This window comes from Theropithecus gelada, chromosome 17, assembly GCF_003255815.1.
Source record: "Theropithecus gelada isolate Dixy chromosome 17, Tgel_1.0, whole genome shotgun sequence".
Classification (NCBI taxonomy): domain Eukaryota; kingdom Metazoa; phylum Chordata; class Mammalia; order Primates; family Cercopithecidae; genus Theropithecus; species Theropithecus gelada.
In genome coordinates, this window is record NC_037685.1 from 79,994,495 (window position 1) to 80,012,341 (window position 17,847).

At 38.5% G+C, this 17,847-nt stretch overlaps 1 protein-coding gene and 1 pseudogene across 2 annotated transcripts in view; one reads left to right on the top strand and one right to left on the bottom strand.

Moving 5' to 3' along the window:
• The window catches only part of FNDC3A (fibronectin type III domain containing 3A), a 219,985-nt gene that overhangs the window by 56,023 nt on the left and 146,115 nt on the right, over positions 1 to 17,847 (top strand). The gene's annotated exons all lie outside the window — the stretch shown is intronic.
• On the bottom strand, positions 6,340 to 16,995 carry LOC112611129 (annotated as a pseudogene).

The window sequence follows — 17,847 nt, forward strand, 5'->3', positions numbered from 1 at the left end:
AGAGTGAATGTGGGGGCTTTATTGAGTGGTAGAAGTGGCTCTCAGCAGGATGGATGGGGAGGTGGAAGGGTACCGAGAGGGAAGATTATCTTCCCCTGGAGTTTGGCTGTCCAGCGGCCAAACTCTCTTCTCTGATTGTCCCCACCGAATTCTTGGTGTTCAGGTGCTCCTTCTCTGCCACGCTGTTCTGCTGTTTGTCTGCTCATCTCCTTCTGGAGCCTGGGGTTTGGGATTTATATGGGTACAGGATAAGGGGGTACAGTGGGTCAAAAGACAACTTTTTGGGCATGAAAGCAGGAATGCCTGTTCTCACTTAGGGCCACAGGTATCCAGGCTTGAGGGTGGGTCCTTTGCCAAGGAACTGCCCTCTTCTGCCCACTATTTTCCTGTCTCCTGTCCATATCATTTCCCCCCTCTAAAGAGAAGGTGAGCCCCAATCCGATATGGTTGGTTTCCTTATAAGAACAGGAAATTAGGACATAGACACATACAGAGGGAAGACACAGGGAGAAGATGCCATCTACACATCATGGAGAAAGACTGCAGAAGAAAATAATCTTGCCAACACCTTGCTCTGAGACTTCTAGCATTCAAAATTGTGAGAAAATTTCTGTGGTTCTTTTTTATGGCAAACCTATCAAATTAATACAATAGCCAAGATAACTTTTTTGTAAATATTGGAAACATGAATATATGTTTTTGAATTCTGGATTAATTTTCTTACTGTATCTACTAAATCCTTCACCAAGTTTTAGAAATGGAGGTGTGAGGTGTTTACTTTGTTGTTCTCAGACCTAACAATGTTTGTGAAGAATGCAAGTCATATTCCTTTTGGGATGAGGCGAGAAAGTTAACTTATATCTATAAAACTGATGCCATTCATAAACATTTTTCTTTAATTTTTTTTCTGTAATTTGGTTTTGTAGATTTTTTTTGCAAAAATATAGGTGAACAAGAAGTTAGGGGAAAAATATAGATTCTTCACCCACCAGAGAGGGACCTGAATACATATACAGTATTTTGAAAAAGTCCCAGGATGATTCTAAGACAACATCCCTTCCATCTGGTGCACATCTTCTCATCTGATAGATTTTGGTGGTGCTGTGGGTCAGATGTAAGGTTGTTATTTTTCTTATTCTCTTTTGTATGTAAGAAACTTAGACTGACAGAAATTAAGCAAAATTGAAGTAGGGGACCAAGGAATTGTGTATTACCATTGGAATGTAAAATAATATTTTTCAAAGTTAGTAAGGTATAATTTATGCATAGGTGTAATCTTTTCTATAATACCAGTCTTTTGAATAATACCAATAATTTTCTGTTAATTTATTTTTTAAAAATCTGAATTGTACTAAATGATATCTCAGACATCACTTAACTCTAACTTTTCCCAAGCTGTATGCTCTGTTTGTTTGGAGGTTCCTATCAGGCTTGTTTGTCTCTGGTATCCATGCTCTCTTGTCCTTCCTCACATCAGAGATATCTTTTGCTGCTGTCCTGCTTTTTTGAAACTTAGTTTTCTCCCTCAAGTAAATAATTTTATATATGAGCCTCTTAAATCTTATCTATCCTCTTCTGTAACTTCTCCAAGCCATTGTATTTTTTTTATTGTTTATTAAGAACTGTAGTGAGCATTAAATTTTAATCATATTTTTTCTATATTTTTGTAGTCTTAACTAACATATATACTGGGCATATTTATAACTTTAGTCAGTAACATTTTCATTATCATACTTTGTCTGGTTTTTTTGTTTTGTTTTGTTTTTTATTTTTTATTTTTTTTTTCCTGAGATGGAGTTTCGTTCTTTTTGCCCAGGCTGGAGTGCAATGGCACAATCTTGGCTCACTGCAACCTTTGCCTCCTGGATTCAAGCGATCCTCCTGCTTCAGCCTCCCATGTAGCTGGGATTACAGGCATGCACCACCACACCCTGCTAATTTTGTAATTTTAGTAAAGACAGGGTTTCATCATGTTGGCCAGGCTGGTCTTGAACTCCTGACCTCAGGTGATTTGCCCACCTCGGCCTCCCAAAGTACTGGGATTACAGGCGTGAGCCACCGTGCTGGCCCTGTTATTTTTTAATGTAACAGTTTTATGTACATATTTTCATGTGTCATCATAGGACACTTGTAAGAATAACTTAAAAGTCTACATGGCATGGCAATTATTTACAGTCATGATAAATTCTTATCTGCCCTTTGGTAGTAGCCACCTTACCAAAAACATGTTTTAAGCATATGTTTATCTGTTATTCAAGAAGTAATGTAATTATTAGTAGTACTGAATAATTAAATTCAGGAAACAGTAAAAATGCTCACTAATTGTATACATCTCTGTTTAAGATGCTTGAAGTTGGACTGTTGGCATATATTCAGACAATAACTTTTATCAATTGCCTACTCACCCATTATTGACACTAATACTCAACCCAGACATTAGAAGTTCCCACCATTTGCACTTACCGATGGCAAAGGAGAACTCCTAGGTGTCACACCAGTAGAGCAGGGTCTTAAAAGTGCCAACAAATCTGTTGCTAGAAATGAAGGAAGTGAAAGAAACTGAAGAGAGAAACATATTGCAGAATTTTTACAAATGGTATAATGAAACTGTCCAATCTGAACTCTGATTCTTTAAAATGGTTGGGAGTTGTAAGATCAGCAGTGCATTTGAGATAAGTGCAAACTTAAGAGTACAGTTATTTGTTTCTATGAAATTTAAAGATATTGAAGGATTTAGTTTTTAAAAGTCTAATAAAGTACTTTATAATCATTTTATGATAGTATATTTGCAAAATGTGCTCTATAATATACCCTTGTGCAAATAGAGACATCAATGATAAGAATAATAGAGTGATGGATAATTTACCAGGGTTCCTCACCTGTCACACTTCTAAGAGTTACTTGGTTTACAGGATTTTTGTAGTAATTTCATTTATGATTATGCTGGAAACAGTTTTTTTTTTTTGACATATTTTATCTCAGATAAAATAGCTAGTTAATTTGTAGTTCTCCTTTCACTCTTCTCTCTGCTCATCATATTGTACTATTATAACAAGATTATGGAAAATGCCACTGCATTTGTGGCAGATGGATGTAAAATAGCACAGGAATCCAGAGAATTTGAAGATATATGAGTCCTGTGTTCTGGAGCTGGCCAAAAGTTTGATTATTTGCCAGAAAACTGTGAGTGAGCTTAGCATTTAGACAGGGACCTTTATTACAAAGTAGCCCTGGTTTAATCTGGCATGTTGGCGACAGTACATACAACATACACATCTGTGTATGTTAATTTCTTCTCATCTCATATTTTCAATTTAGTCTTTTAATAATTCCCTAAAATAACTATTTCAGTTGGTATTACTCAGTGACCTAACTTGAATCCTGTGACTGTTTCTCTGCCATACTGTGAAAGCAGTTAGTTTTGTCTGTTTTGTTTACTACTCTATCCCAGTTATCTAGCAAAAAACCTCACGTTATAAGACCTTAGTAATTGATTGTTGAATGAATTAATCAGTTCCACACAGTTCGTAGTCCTCACTCTGCAGTTGTTTATTCTTTGAACAGAAGTTTATTGGAAACCTATTGTGGATTAGGCATGGTGGCTCATGCCTGTAATCCCAGCACTTTGGGAGGCTGAGACGGCGGATCACCTGAGGTCAGGAGTGTGAGACCAGCCTGGCCAACGTGGCGAAACTGCATGTCTACTAAAACTACAAAAATTAGCCGGGCATGGTGGTGGGCGCCTGTAATCCCAACTACTCGGGAGGCTAAGGCAGGAGATTTGCTTGAATCTAGGAGGCGGAGGTTGCGATGAGCCAAGGTCACGCCACTGCACCCCAGCCTGGGCAACAGAGCGAGACTCTGTCTCAAAAAAAAAAAAAAAAAAAAAAAAGAAAGAAAAGAAAGAAAACCTGTTATCAGCCAGGCTCTAGGGTATGGAATTTTATAAGACAAGTTGAAGTGTTTGGTTTCATAGTGAGCTTTTATTCTAGTGGAGTGGAAACCACTCATTATAAAACCAAATAATTGCACAAAATAATTTCAGATAGTGATAAGTACTAGGTAAAAAATAAAATATATGTGAGGGGTATATATACCCTACAATTTGATTGTCAGGGAACATCTTTCTGAGGAGATGACATCTGAGATACGGGAGTAAAAAGGAGCCAGCCTTATGAAGATCTTGGGAGAAGAACCATAATTTTAATATTCCCCTAAATACAACTTATATGTTAATAGAAAGATATTTATAAAATCCATTGTAAAGCCATCTACTTGCATCAAATCCTCCAAAATTTGAGTATCTTCTTGGGGAAAAGCCCCAGGCTTGAAAAGGTAAGTATTTTTTTTTTTTTTAATTTTTTCTCTTGGTTATCTTTGATTACTCTTTGTTATCTTGGTGACTCTGATTACTCTTACAACTATTTTATCATTTTCTAGCATTTCTTTGTTTTCTGATTCGCTATTTCTGCTCATATTTTTGTTTCCTTCCTTTTATTTTCTTTGGATTAGCTATGCCTTTTCTCACTGAGTTGGACACTTAACATACTAATTTTCAGCTGGGTACAGTGGCTCACACCTGTAATGCCAGCACTTTGGGAGGCCAAAGTGAGAGGATCGCTAGAGCCCAGAAATTTAAGACTAGCCTAGGCAACATAGTGAGAACCTGTCACTACAAAAAATAGAAAAAATTAATGAGGTATGATGCTGCATGCCTGTGGTCCCAGCTATGATACTTGGGTGGCTGAGGTGGGAGGATTGCTTGAGCCAGAGAAGCTGAGACTACAGTGAACCACAGTTGTGCCCCTGTACTCCAGCCTAGGCAACAGAGACCCTGTCTCAAAAAAAATTAATTTTTGTTGTAAGTATTTAGAGGTCTGAATTTTTTGATAAATACAGTGTTGTTTGCATCCTAAGGTTTAACTGTAGAATGTTTTGGTTACGTTCATTTCTGTTCCTTTTCTATTATTCATTATAATTTCTTCTTTGGCTTATGAATTATTGAAACGTTTACAGACATTTTATGTTTTTGCTTTTTGAGAGCCAAGGTCTCACTCTGTCACCCAGACTGGAATGCAGTAGTACAATCAAGGCTCACTGCAGCCTTGACCTCCTGGACTCAAAGAATCTTCCCACCTCAGCCTCTCAAGTAGCTGGGACTATAAATGTGTGCCACCACACCCAGCCAAATTTTGTTTTAATGTTTTGTAGAGACAGGGTCTTACTGTGTTGCTTAGGCTGGTCTTGAACTCCTGGGCTCAAGGTATCCTCCCGCCTTGGCTCCCAAAGTGTTGGAATTACAGGTGTGAGTCACTGGACCCAGCCTGCAAACGTATTTCTAAGCTTTTAAAAAATTATTTTATTTTTAACTTATGTGTACATTGAAGACATTTAATACTAATTTCTTTGAAATTTGTGAAACTTGATTTATGGTGTTCTATGTGGCCCATTCTTAAATTTTTTTTTGCTCCACTTCTTTTTTTTTTTTTTTTTGAGACGGAGTCTCGCTCTGTCGCCCAGGCTGGAGTGCAGTGGCCGGATCTCAGCTCACTGCAAGCTCCGCCTCCCGGGTTTACGCCATTCTCCTGCCTCAGCCTCCCGAGTAGCTGGGACTACAGGCGCCCGCCACCTTGCCCGGCTAGTTTTTTGTATTTTTTTTTTAGTAGAGACGGGGTTTCACCGTGCTCCACTTCTTTATGTGCTTGAAATGAAAGTATATATTTAAATTGTTAGGTGCGGGGTTCTTTCCAAGATCATTTAGGTCAAACTAATTGATAATGTTGTTCTGATAATCTGTATCCTTGATAATATTTTGTCTGCTTGTTCTGTTAATCACAGAGGTAAGTGTTAAAACAGCCTGTCATGATAGTGTGATTGGAATGTGATCCTTGTAATTTTTTTAATTCAATTTGATTTTCTCTTTTTTTAAATAAGCAAAACTTTGGCCATTTTTTTTCTAAGTCTTAAGGTTTATTTATAATAATGATTGCCTTCTACAATGCTTTATAATTTATATTTACAACCCCCCATAAATTTTTTGTATTCTGGATTATTCCTTCACATTTTCTGATATTTGGCGTAATGATGAAGCACACTTCATATCCATTGACCCCTCTCCTTCAACAACTCAAAACATTAAATAAATACTGTAGAAAAAATGAAGAGATGACCTGAAGACTTGATCATCTACATATAGATGACAGAAGAGTCAGTTCTTTCTAATGAAATACTGTAAGAGTGAAGAATTAACAAATTGTTTGTAGTTTAACAGAAAAGCATAGTAACTCTTTCCAAAACCACTGAATAAAAGTAAAATGAATCCTTTACGTAGCATTCTAATTAGCAGACTGGTTTCCATATCCCATCATTCTCATAGTCTTCTATTGTCGTGTCTTCTTCCATGTCTCCTTGGGATGAAAAGGGCAGAGGCTGGTTGGCAGGTAGTTCATTCCCACTATTCTGACTCAAAGATACCAGGTTTTGGGTTCAGTGGTTTGAGTGAGTTCACCCAGAGCTTCGTCTACAAGCTGTCCTCCATTAAGCTGTGCCTCCTCTCTGCTGTCAGAGTCTATTATTCCGTGCTCCCTGTCAAGTAGGGCTTCCATTTTCAATCTTCCAAAGTGTTGCTCCAGAGGGAGCTTTCCAATTTCTTGGATCAAAGAAATCTGAGGCCGAGCGTGGTGGCTCACACCTGTAATCCTAACACTTTGGGAGGCCAAGGCGGGCGGATCACCAGGTCAGGGGTTTGAGACCAGCCTGACCAACATGGTGAAACCCTGTCTCTACTAAAAATACAAAACATTAGTCAGGTGTGGTGGCACGCACCTGTAGCCCAGCTACTTGGGAGTTTGAGGCAAGAGAATCACTTGAACCTGGCAGGCGGAGGTTGCAGTAAGCTGAGATCACGTCACTGCACTACAGCCTGGGCAACAAAGTGAGACTCCGTCTCAAGGGGGAAAAAAAAAAAAGAAATCTGAGCTTGGTTTCTCATTTGAATGGTTAACAGAACAAGATATAGCGATAGCGAAGTTTGGAAGCATAAAGCTGGTAGGCAGAAGTCAGAAAAAGTGCTTTTGTTGCCAGGCCATTTTTTTCAGTACTTTTTAAGTGTTAGAAACTACTGGCGTTTGTGCAAGGTTCAAAAACTTGATCCTTCTCCTTTGGCAGTGAGCAAATCCTCAAGATTTGTTGAAATGTATCACATCTTTCATAGCTATAGATGTACTACCCTGAGTAAAGAGCGTGTATTCTTGTCACAAATGAGGATATCTGCAAAACTCAGAAATTCACTGGCTCTCATAAGATTTTTCCTTTCCTTTCCTTTCCTTTCCTTTCCTTTCCTTTCCTTTCCTTTCCTTTCCTTTCCTTTCCTTTCCTTTCCTTTCCTTTCCTTTCCTTTCCTTTCCCCTTTCCTTTGCCCTTTCCTTTGCCCTTTCCTTTCCCCTTTCCTTTCCCCTTTCCTTTCCCTCCCCTTTCCTCTCCCCTTTCCTCTCCCATTTCCTTCTTTTTTAATGGAATCTCACTCTGTCACTCATGCTGGAATGCAGTGGTGCCATCTCGACTAACTGCAACCTCTGTCTCCCAGGTTCAAGCAATTCTCCTGCCTCAGCCTCCCGAGTAGCTGGGACTACAAGTGTGTGCCACCCTGGCCAGCTAATTTTTGTATTTTTAGTAGAGACGGAGTTTCATCATGTTGGTCTCAAAACACCTGACCTCAAGGATCCACCCGCCTCAGCCTCCCAAAGTGCTGGGATTGCAGGTGTTAGCCACCACACACCCAGCCAAGATATCTACTTTCATTAAAAAAAAAAGCTGTGTAGTTTTGGTGAAGATATAAATTAAATAAATAACCCTCCTGGCATGTGTGACATTTCTACCTCTTCCTCAAATTGAACAAGTAATGTATCCTATACCATACTCTCTTAAATGAGAAGACAATAAAGGTGAGTCTAGTTCTGTTAAGGATGCTCTTCTACGATACAGTTTTTCCCAAAGCTCTGAAGAGAAACAGAGAAACAACTTTGCCGCCAATAGCTTGGACCTCTTGATTTTCAAAAACCCTGTCAGGATGTTTTCTTTGTTTTGATTTTGACAGCACAGCGTCTGATTTTAATGACAGACCTTTTTTTTTTTTTTTTTTTTTCCATTGTCAAATAAATTGTTCTTTTCTTTTGAAGGAGAAAACTGGAGGCTGTTTCTTACACTTCAGATATCGCCAGAACATCCTTGACAAAGCAATTCTAGAGAAGTTTTTATCAGGGACAATACTTTTTCCTTTATTCTTATTACCATCTAAAGTCAGTATTCAATTAAGAAATTTTATGATAATTGTTGTTGCCACAGGGTTGAAGCTAATATTTGAGATAGAACACTCTTCTTGAATTACTCTGGGAAACAATAACCTTTAATTCTTTCCATTGAGACTGTCAGAAATTATAAATATAAGAGGACATCAACCAATCTGCACATTCTTTCTTAGAACTTCATGTAAAGTATCAGAATCTCAACAGAACTAATCAGGTAAATCTTCAACCAAAATTATGTTCTTATCAGTCCTCAGATCATCTCCAAGCATATATAGCTTGCGATACTTTGTTGCCCTTAGTAACAACTCTTTGTTAACTGAGATCTAAGACTGATAGGGAAATATAAGGCAACTTGATTCAGGATTAAACATCTTGAAACAATCTTTTTGGAAGTCTGTTACAACTGGATTAATCCACTCTTGTTCTTGAATACCATGCTTCTTTGGTAGTATTTTTATAGTAATTCTTTCCACATCTAAGAGGACTTGTTATGAATAAGATAGATACACCCTGTTTGGGTTGCCTTTCTAAGACGAACTTTCATCCAGGTTTCAACTTCATTTATCTTATGCACATCAAGTTCATGCAGAGTTTCTGGTTTATATTTATCCACCCATAATTCATTTTTAGGCAGATATTCTTTTAAATTTTTTAGAGATAAATCTGTTCTAAGGAAGATAACTTTTTTTTCTACATGGAAATCTATTACTTTCTAACATTTTTTTCTTGTATGACATGAGTGATTCACACCTAATGTGTAGTAATAGTGTTCTCCCTGTTCTCTGAAAAATCATCACATGATGAGTCTACCCAGTCTTCCATCTTTGTGGAATGTAAACCAAAAACTATCTAAGGCAAGTCTCTTTTTAAAAAATTAAGAAAAATGTTTTTATTTCAATAGGTTTTTGGGAAACAGTTGGTGTTTGATTACCTGAATACATTCTTTAGTGGTAATTTCTAAGCTTTTGGTGCACCCATCACCCGAGCAGTATACACTGTACCCAGTGTGTAGTCTTTTATCCCTCACCTCCCCCAACACGTTCCTCTGAGTCCCCAAAATCAATGTATCACTCTTATGCCTTAAACTGAACATGCATTTGGTTTTCCATTCCTGAGTTACTTCACTTAGAATAATCGTCTCCAGTTCCATCCGGGTTGCTGCAAGTGCCATTATTTTATTTTTTTAATGCCCGAGTAGTATTCCATGGTGTATACATACCACATTTTCTTTATTCATCGTTGATTGATGAATATTTGGGTTGGTTACATATTTTTGCAACTGCAAATTGTGCTGCTGTAAACATGCATGTGCAGGTATCTTTTTCGTACAATGACTTCCTTTCCGCTGGGTAGATACCTAGTAGTGGAGTTGCTAGATCAAACAGCAGATTTCCTTTTAGTTCTTTAAGGGATCTCCATGCTGTTTTCCATGCCATAGTGGTTATACTAGTTTACATTCCCACCAACAGTGAAAAGCATCTATCATTTTTTGATTTTTTGGTTATAGCCATTCTTGCAGGAGTCGCACTGTGGTTTTGATTTGCATTTCTCTGATCATTAGTGATGTTGAGCATTTTTCTGTAGGCTTGTCGGCCATTTGTGTATCTTCGAGTATTGTCTGTTCATGTCCTTAGCCCACTTTTTGATGGGATTGTTTGTTTTTTTCTTGCTGATTTGTTTGAGTTCTTTGTAGATTCTGGATATTAGTCCTTTGTCATATATATAGATTGTGAAGATTTTCTCCTACTCTGTGGGTTGTCTGCTAACTCTGAATTATTTCTTTTGCTGTGCTAAAGCTTTTTAGTTTAATTAAGTCCCATCTATTAACCTTTGTTTTTGTTGCATTTGCTTTTGGATTCTTGGTCATGAAGTCTTTGCTTAAGCCAATGTCTAAAAGGGTTTTTTCTCATTGTTATCTGCTAGAATTTTTATCGTTTCAAGTCTTAGATTTAAGACTTTGATTTATCTTGAACTGATTTCTGTATAAAGTGAGAGATGAGGATCCAGTTCCATTCTTCTACATGTGGCTTCCCAATTATCCCAACACCATTTGTTGAATAGGATGTCATTTCCCCACTTTATGTTTTTGTTTACTTTGTTGAAGATCAGTTGACTGTAAGTATTTGGCTTTATTTCTGGGTTTTCTATTCTACTCCAGTGATCTGTGTGCCTATTTTTATACCAGTACCATGCTGTTTTAGTGACCTTATAGTATAGTTTGAAATCGGGTAATGTAATGTTTCCAGATTTGTTCTTTTTCCATAGTCTTGCTTTGGCTATGCAGGCTCTCTTTCGGTTCCGTATGAATTTTAGGATTTTTTTTTAAGTTCTGTGAAGAATGATGGTGGTATTTTGATGGGAATTGCTTTGAATTTGTAGATTGCTATTGGCTGTATGGTCATTTTACAATATTAATTCTACCCAGTGTTCTGTATAGTAATATTAATTCATGAGCATGGGATGTGTTTGTATTTGTGTCATCTGTGATTTCTTTCAGCAGTGTTTTATAGCTTTTCTTGTAGAGATCTTTCACCTCCTTGGTTAGGTATCTCCTAAGTGTTTTATATTTTTACAGCTATTGTGAAAGAAGTTGAGTTCTTGATTTGATTTTCTGCTTGGTTGCTGTTGGTGTATAGCAGACCTACTGATTTGTGTATATTAATTTTGTATCCTGAAATTTTGCTGAATTCATCTACCAGGTCTAGGAGCTTTTTGGATGAGTCTTTAGGGTTTTCTAGGTGTATGATCATATCATCAGCAAACAGCAACAGTTTGACTTCCTCTTCACTAATTTGGATGCCCTTTATTTCTTTCTCTTGTCTGATTGCTCTGGCTAAGACTTCCAGTACTATGTTGAATAGAAGTGGTAAAAGTGGGTGTTCTTGTCTCATTCCAGTTCTCAGGGGGAGTACTTTCAACTTTTTCCTGTTCGGTATAATGTTGGCTGTGGGTTGGTCATAGATGGCTTTTATTACCTTAAGGTATGTCCCTTCTATGCTGATTTTGCTGTCTTAATCATAAAGGGATGCTGGGTTTTGTCAAATGCTTTTTTTGCATCTATTGAGATAATCATGTGATTTTTGTTTTTAATTTTGTTTATGTGGTGTGTCACATTTATTGACTTATGTATGTTAAACCATCCCTGCATTCCTGGTATGACAACCACTTCATCATGGTGGATTATCTTTTTAATATGATGTTGGATTCAGTGGTTAGCTAGTATTTTGTTGAGGATTTTTGCCTCTGTGTTCATCAGGGATATTGGTCTGTAGTTTTCTTTTTTTGTTTTGTCCTCCCCTGGTTTTGGTATTAGGGTGATACTGGCTGCATAGAATGATTTCAGGAGGATTCCCCTTTTCTCTTTCTTTTGGAATAGTGTCAATAAGATTGGTACCAATTCTTCTTTGAATGTCTGATAGAATTCAGCTGTGAATCCATCTGGTCCTGGCCTTTTTTGTTGTTGTTTGCAGTTTTTTTCATTACCAATTCAGCCTCTCTGCCTGTTATTGGTCTGTTCAGAGATTCTTCATCTTCCTGGTTTATTCTAGGAGGCTATATATTTCCAGGAATTTATCCATCTCCTCTAGGTTTTCTAATTTATACACATAAAGGTGTTCATAGTAGCCTTGAATAATCTTTTGTATGTCTGTGATATCAGTAGTAATAGCTCCGTTGTGTTTCTAGTTGAGCTTATTTGGATCTTCTCTCTTCTCTTCTTTTCTCTCTCTCTCTCTTTTTTTTTTTTTTTTGAGATGGAGTCTTCCTCTGTTGCTCAGGTTGGAGTGCAGTGGCGGGATCTCAGCTCACTGCATCCTCTGCCTCCCAGGTTCAAGTGGTTCACCTGCCTCGGCCTCCTGAGTAGCTGAGTTTATAGGCATGTGCCACTCTGCCTGGCTAATTTTTGTATTTTTAGTAGAGAGAGGGTTTCACCATGTTGACCAGGCTGGTCATGATCCGCCCGTCTTGGCCTCCCAAAGGGTGAGATTAAAGGCGTGAGCCACCACAGTCAGCCTTTTTTCTTGGTTAATCTTGCTAATGGTCTATCACTTTTATTTATCTTTTCAAAGAACCAGCTTTTTGTTTCATTTATGTTTTGTAGTTTTTTGTTTGTTTCCATTTCATTTAGTTCCACTCTGAATTGAATTGTTCTTGTTTTTCCAGTTCCATGAGGTGTGAACTAACTTAGATTGTCTATTTGTGCTCTTTCAGACATTTTGATGTAGACATTTAATATGATGAACTTTCCTCTTAGTGTCGCTTTTGCTGTATCCCAGAGGTTTTGATAGATTGTGTCACTATTATCGTTCAGTTCAAAGAAGTTTTTAATTTCCATCTTGATTTCATTTTTGACTCAGTGATCACTCAGGAGCAGGTTATTTAATTTCCATGTATTTGCATTGTTTTGAGTATTCCTTTTGGAGTTGATTTCCAATTTTATTCCACTGTGGTCTGAGAGAATACTTGGTATATTTCAGTTTTCTTAAATTTACTGAAAGTTGTTTTGTGGTCTATCATATGGTCCATCTAGAAGAATGTTCCGTGTACTGATGAATAGAGTATATATTCTGCAGTTGCTGGGTAGAATATTCTGTAAATATCCATTAAGTCCATCTGTTGTAGGGTATAATTTAAGTCCATTGTTTCTTTGTTGACTTTCTGTCTTGATGATCTGTCTAATGCTGTCAGTGGAGTATTTAAGTTTCCCACTATTATTGTGTTGCCGTCTATCTCATTTCTTAGGTCTAGTAGTAATTGTTTTATAAATGTGGGGGCTCCAGTGTTAGGTGCATATATATTTAGAATTGTGATGTTTTCCTTTTGGAGTAGTCCTTTTATCATTATATAATGTCTCTCTTTGTCTTTTTAAACTGCTGTTGCTTTGAAGTTTGTTTTGTTTGATACAAGGATAGCTGCTACTACTCCTACTTTTGGTGTACATTTGCATGGAATGTCTTTTTCCACACCTTTACCTTAAGTTTATGTTAGTCCTTATATGTTAGGTGAGTCTGCTAAAGACAGCAGAAACTTGGTTGGTGAATTCTTATCTGTTCTGCTATTCTGTATCTTTTAAGTGGAGCATTTAGGCCATTTACATTCAATGATAGTATTGAGATGTGAGATACTGTTCTAGTTGTTGTACTATTTGTTGCCTGAATATCTTGTGTGGTTTTTTTTGTTTTTGTTTTTTTTTCATTGTGTTATTGTTATTGTTATATAGGGTCCTGTGAAACTTATGCTTTAAGGAGATTCTATTTTGGTGTATTTTGAGGATTTGTTTCAAGATTTAGAGTTCCTTTTAGCAGTTCTTGTAGTGCTGACTTGGTAGTGAATGAATTCTCTCAGCATTTGTTTGTCTGAAAAAGACTGTCTTTCCTTCATTTATGAAGCTTAGTTTCGCTGGATACAAAATTCTTGGCTGCTAATTGTTTTGTTTAAGGAGGTTAAAACAGGACCTCAGTCCCTTGTAGCTTGTAGGGTTTCTGCTGAGAAATCTGCTGTTAATCTGATAGGTTTTCCTTTTATAGGTTACCTGATGCTTTTGCCTCACAGCTCTTAAGGTTCTTTCCTTTGTCTTGGCGTTAGATAACTTGATGACTATATGCTTAGATGATAATCTTTTTGTGATGAATTTCCCAGGTGCTGTTTGTGCTTCTTGGATTTGGTTGTCTAGATCTCTAGCAAGACTGGAGAAGTTTTCCTTGACTATCTGCACAAATACATTTTCTAAACTTTTATGTTTCTCTTTTTCCTTGGGAACACTAATTATTCTTAGCTTTGTACGTTTAACATAGTCCCAAACTTCTTGGAGGCTTTGTTCATATTTTTAAATTCTTTTTTTCTTTGTCTTTCATGGATTGGGTTAATTCGAAAGCCTTCTCTTCAGGCTCTGAAGTTCTTTCTTCTGCTTATTTGATTCTATTGCTGAGACTTTCCAGGTGAATTTTGCATTTCTCTGAGTGTGTCCTTGATTTCCAGAAGTTTTTATTGTTTTTTATCGATATGTATGCTATCTATTTCACTGAAGAATTTTTCTTTCATATCCTGTATCATGTTTTTGATTTCTTTAAGTTGGACTTCACCCTTCTCTGGTGCCTGCTTGATTAGCTTAATAATCTACCTTCTGAATTCTTTTTCTGGCAATTCAGAGATTTTGTCTTGGTTTGCATCCATTGCTAGTGAGCTGGTATGATCTTTTGGGGGTACTAAAGAATCTTGTTTTGTCATATTACCAGAATTGTTTTTCTGGATCCTTCCCATTTGGGTAGACTGTGTTAAGAGGGAAGATCTGGGATTGAAGGGTTGCTGTTCAGATTCTTTTGTCCCATGGGGTGCTCCCTTTGATGTGGCGTTCTCCCTGTTCTCTTAGGAATGGGGCTTCCTGAGAGCTGAACTTTTGTTTTTGATCTTCTGGGTCTAGCCACTCAGCGGAGGTACTGGTCTCCAGACTGGTACTGGGGAGTGTCTGCAAAGAGTCCTGTGATATGATCCATCTTCAGGTCTTGTAGCCGTGGATATCAGCACTTGCTCCGGTGGAGGTAACAGGGGAGTAAAGTGGACTCTGTGAAGGTCTTTGGTTGTGTTTTTGTTTAGTGTACTGGTTTTATGTTGGTTGGCCTACAGCCAGGAGGTGGCACTTTCGATAGTGCATCAGCTGTGGTCCTACAGGGAGGATGCAAACTTGCCCTAGGGACACCTGGTTAAGTATTCAGGTTTCTCAGGTGGTGGGCAGGGCCATAGAGCTCCCAAGACATTACTACCATTGTCTTCAGCTACAAGGGCAGGTGGAGAAAGACCACCAGGTGGGAGCAGGGATAGGCATGTCTGAGCTCAGCCTCTCCTTGGGCAGGGCTTGCTGTGGCTGCTCTGGGGGATGAGGGTGTGGTTCCCAGTCCAATGAAGTTATATTCCCAGGGGGTTTACGGCCGCCTCTACTGAGTCATACAGGTCACTGGGGAAGTCGGGGAAAGCCGGCACTCACAGGCCTCACCCTGCTCCCACTCAGCCACAGTCCTGAAGGCCAGTCTCACTCCAGCTGTAACCCCCCAACAGCACCGAGTCTATTTCCAGGCCGCTAGTGACTAGGGCTGAGTACTTGCCCCAGATCATGAGCCTCCCCATTCAGAAAGCAAGCAGACTCACAGTTCTTCGGCATCTTGGGGAGCCTGCAGTGGTGACACAGTTCCTTAGAGGGTCTGTGGATTCTCTTGGCTTTCTTAGTATGTTTCTGTGGTAGTTCTTGGAGCAAAAGTTTACGATATGAGTCTCCACGTACTGTTCTGTCTGAGTGGGAGCTGCAAGCTAGTTCTGCCTCCTATCTGCCATCTTAATCCTGAGACAGGTCTCTAGCAGTTTAGAAATTTATTTCATTAGGGTTACAGATCATAACTCATGACACAGCCTCGGGATGTCCTGTGAACATGTGCCCAAGGTGGTTTGGTTGTAGCATGGTTTTCTATGTTTTAGGGAGACATAAGACATCAGTTAGTACATGTGAGGCATACAATGGTTTAGTCTGGAAAGGGGGAATAACTCAAGGGGTGTTGAGGGGTGGCTTATAGGTCATAGGTGGATTCTGCTATTTTCTTACTGGTTGAAGGAGCTATTATAAGACCTGGAATCAATAGAAAGGAGCGTCTAGGTTAAGGGGTTGTGGAGACCAACGTTCTTATTATGTAGATGACATCTCATATGTGGCCACCCCCAGAGGCAATAGATGGCAAATATTCCCTATTCAGACCCTTAATAGGTGCTAGACCCTCAGCCAGTCTTTTCAGAATCAGAAAAAGTCCTGGAAGGGGAAGAAGATTCTCTGGAATGTAAATTTCCCCCACAGCAGACAGCTTTGTAGGGCCATTGCAAAATATGTCAGAGAAATATATTTTGAGGTAAAATACTTTGGTTTCTTTCAGGGCTCTGCTATCTGTCATGTGATGCTATACTAGAGTCAGGTTGGAATTTGGTATCTTATTTCTGCAAAGAGTCTGTTCTGTCAGTCTTAGGATCTCTTATTTTAATGTTAATGCTGGTCAGTTGTGTGCCTGAACTCCAAAGGGAGGAGAGTATAATGAAGCATGTCTAACCACTCCTTTCCCGTCACGGTCTGAACTAGTTTTTCAGGTTAAGTTGGGTCCCTTTGGCCTAAAAGAGGTCCTTAGTCAGGTAGGGCACTTAGAATTTTATTTTTAGTTAACAGAAAGATGCCTTTGGTCTAAGAAAGTTTTGACATTATAAACTTTAATAGTTCATCTGTAGTGTCCAACCTGTAGTGTATTAAAATATAATTCATTTCCATTAAAAAGAATGTAATGATTGATGCCAGGTTCCTGAAAGGAGACATCACAGGTAGAAGATACATTCAGGACTATTCCTATCAGACCCACTCTCACCCCACACATTGCACAGAGGATACTAAACTTAAACTTCATTCAACATAATCTTGTAATCAGTGTTGAACCTTACTGAGCATACATGTCCCTGCTCCAGGCTGTGTGCAAACCACCTTGGGCACATGTTCTTATAGTGCATGTTTCTGCACTCTCACCTTTCTCATCCCCAGATGGGATGGGCAGGCTGGGAAGAAGAACAGTAAGAACCCAGGAAGACATGAAGGCAGAGATGGACTCACATCTCTATGACATGCATACAACATAGCCATGGTCAAGGTGGCCTTATTCTCCCAGAGCGGCATCCCCTCACGGGCAGAGAGGAGCTCAAGCCCTGCTTCAGGTGGAAGGGCAGTTGCCTGGCCCTACCCAGGATCAATGCTGAGCCCCTCGGAGGTCCTGCTTCCCAGGCACCCTGTTTATATATTATATTTATATTTGGATTTATTTCTAACTTCATTTTTTTTTCTCTATTCACTCTACTTTTCTATCTTTTTCTAGTTCATTTGTGGTGAGGGTCTTTTAGTTCTAAACTCTTAATTTTTACCTGAGATATCTTTATTTCATTTTCTTTTTGAATTACAGTTTAGAAATAGGATTAATTTCTAGGTTGATAGTTGTTTTCTTAAAACTCTGCATATATTAATACATTGTATTTCACTGTGGCAGTTGAGAAATTTGCTCTTCTTTTTTTTTTTTTCTTTTTTAGAGACAGGGTCTCACTCTGTTGCCCAGGCTGAGGTGCAGTGGCACGATCATGGCTTACTTCAACCTTGGCCTCCTGGGCTCAAGGAATCCTTTTGCCTCAGCCTCCCAAGTAGCTGGGAATACAAGCATGCACCACTACACCCAGCTAGTTTTATTTCTTTGTAGAGATGGGGTCTTGCTAGTTGCCCAGTATAAACCAAAAATAAAATCCTAAGGTCCCCCAACCATCTGAATAGATCGCCCCCCTTGGCCAGGGCACTTCAAAGTTACCCTGCAAAACTGATTCAGGGCATGACGGGAAGGGAGGATAGGACATGCCTTATTATACCCTCCTCCCTTTTGGAATTTAGGGGAAGCCGACCAGCATTTAACATCAAAACAGACCTTAAATTTGATAAGAAACATTTATTTTTTTTTTTTTTTTTTTTTTTTTTTTTTTTTTTTTTTTG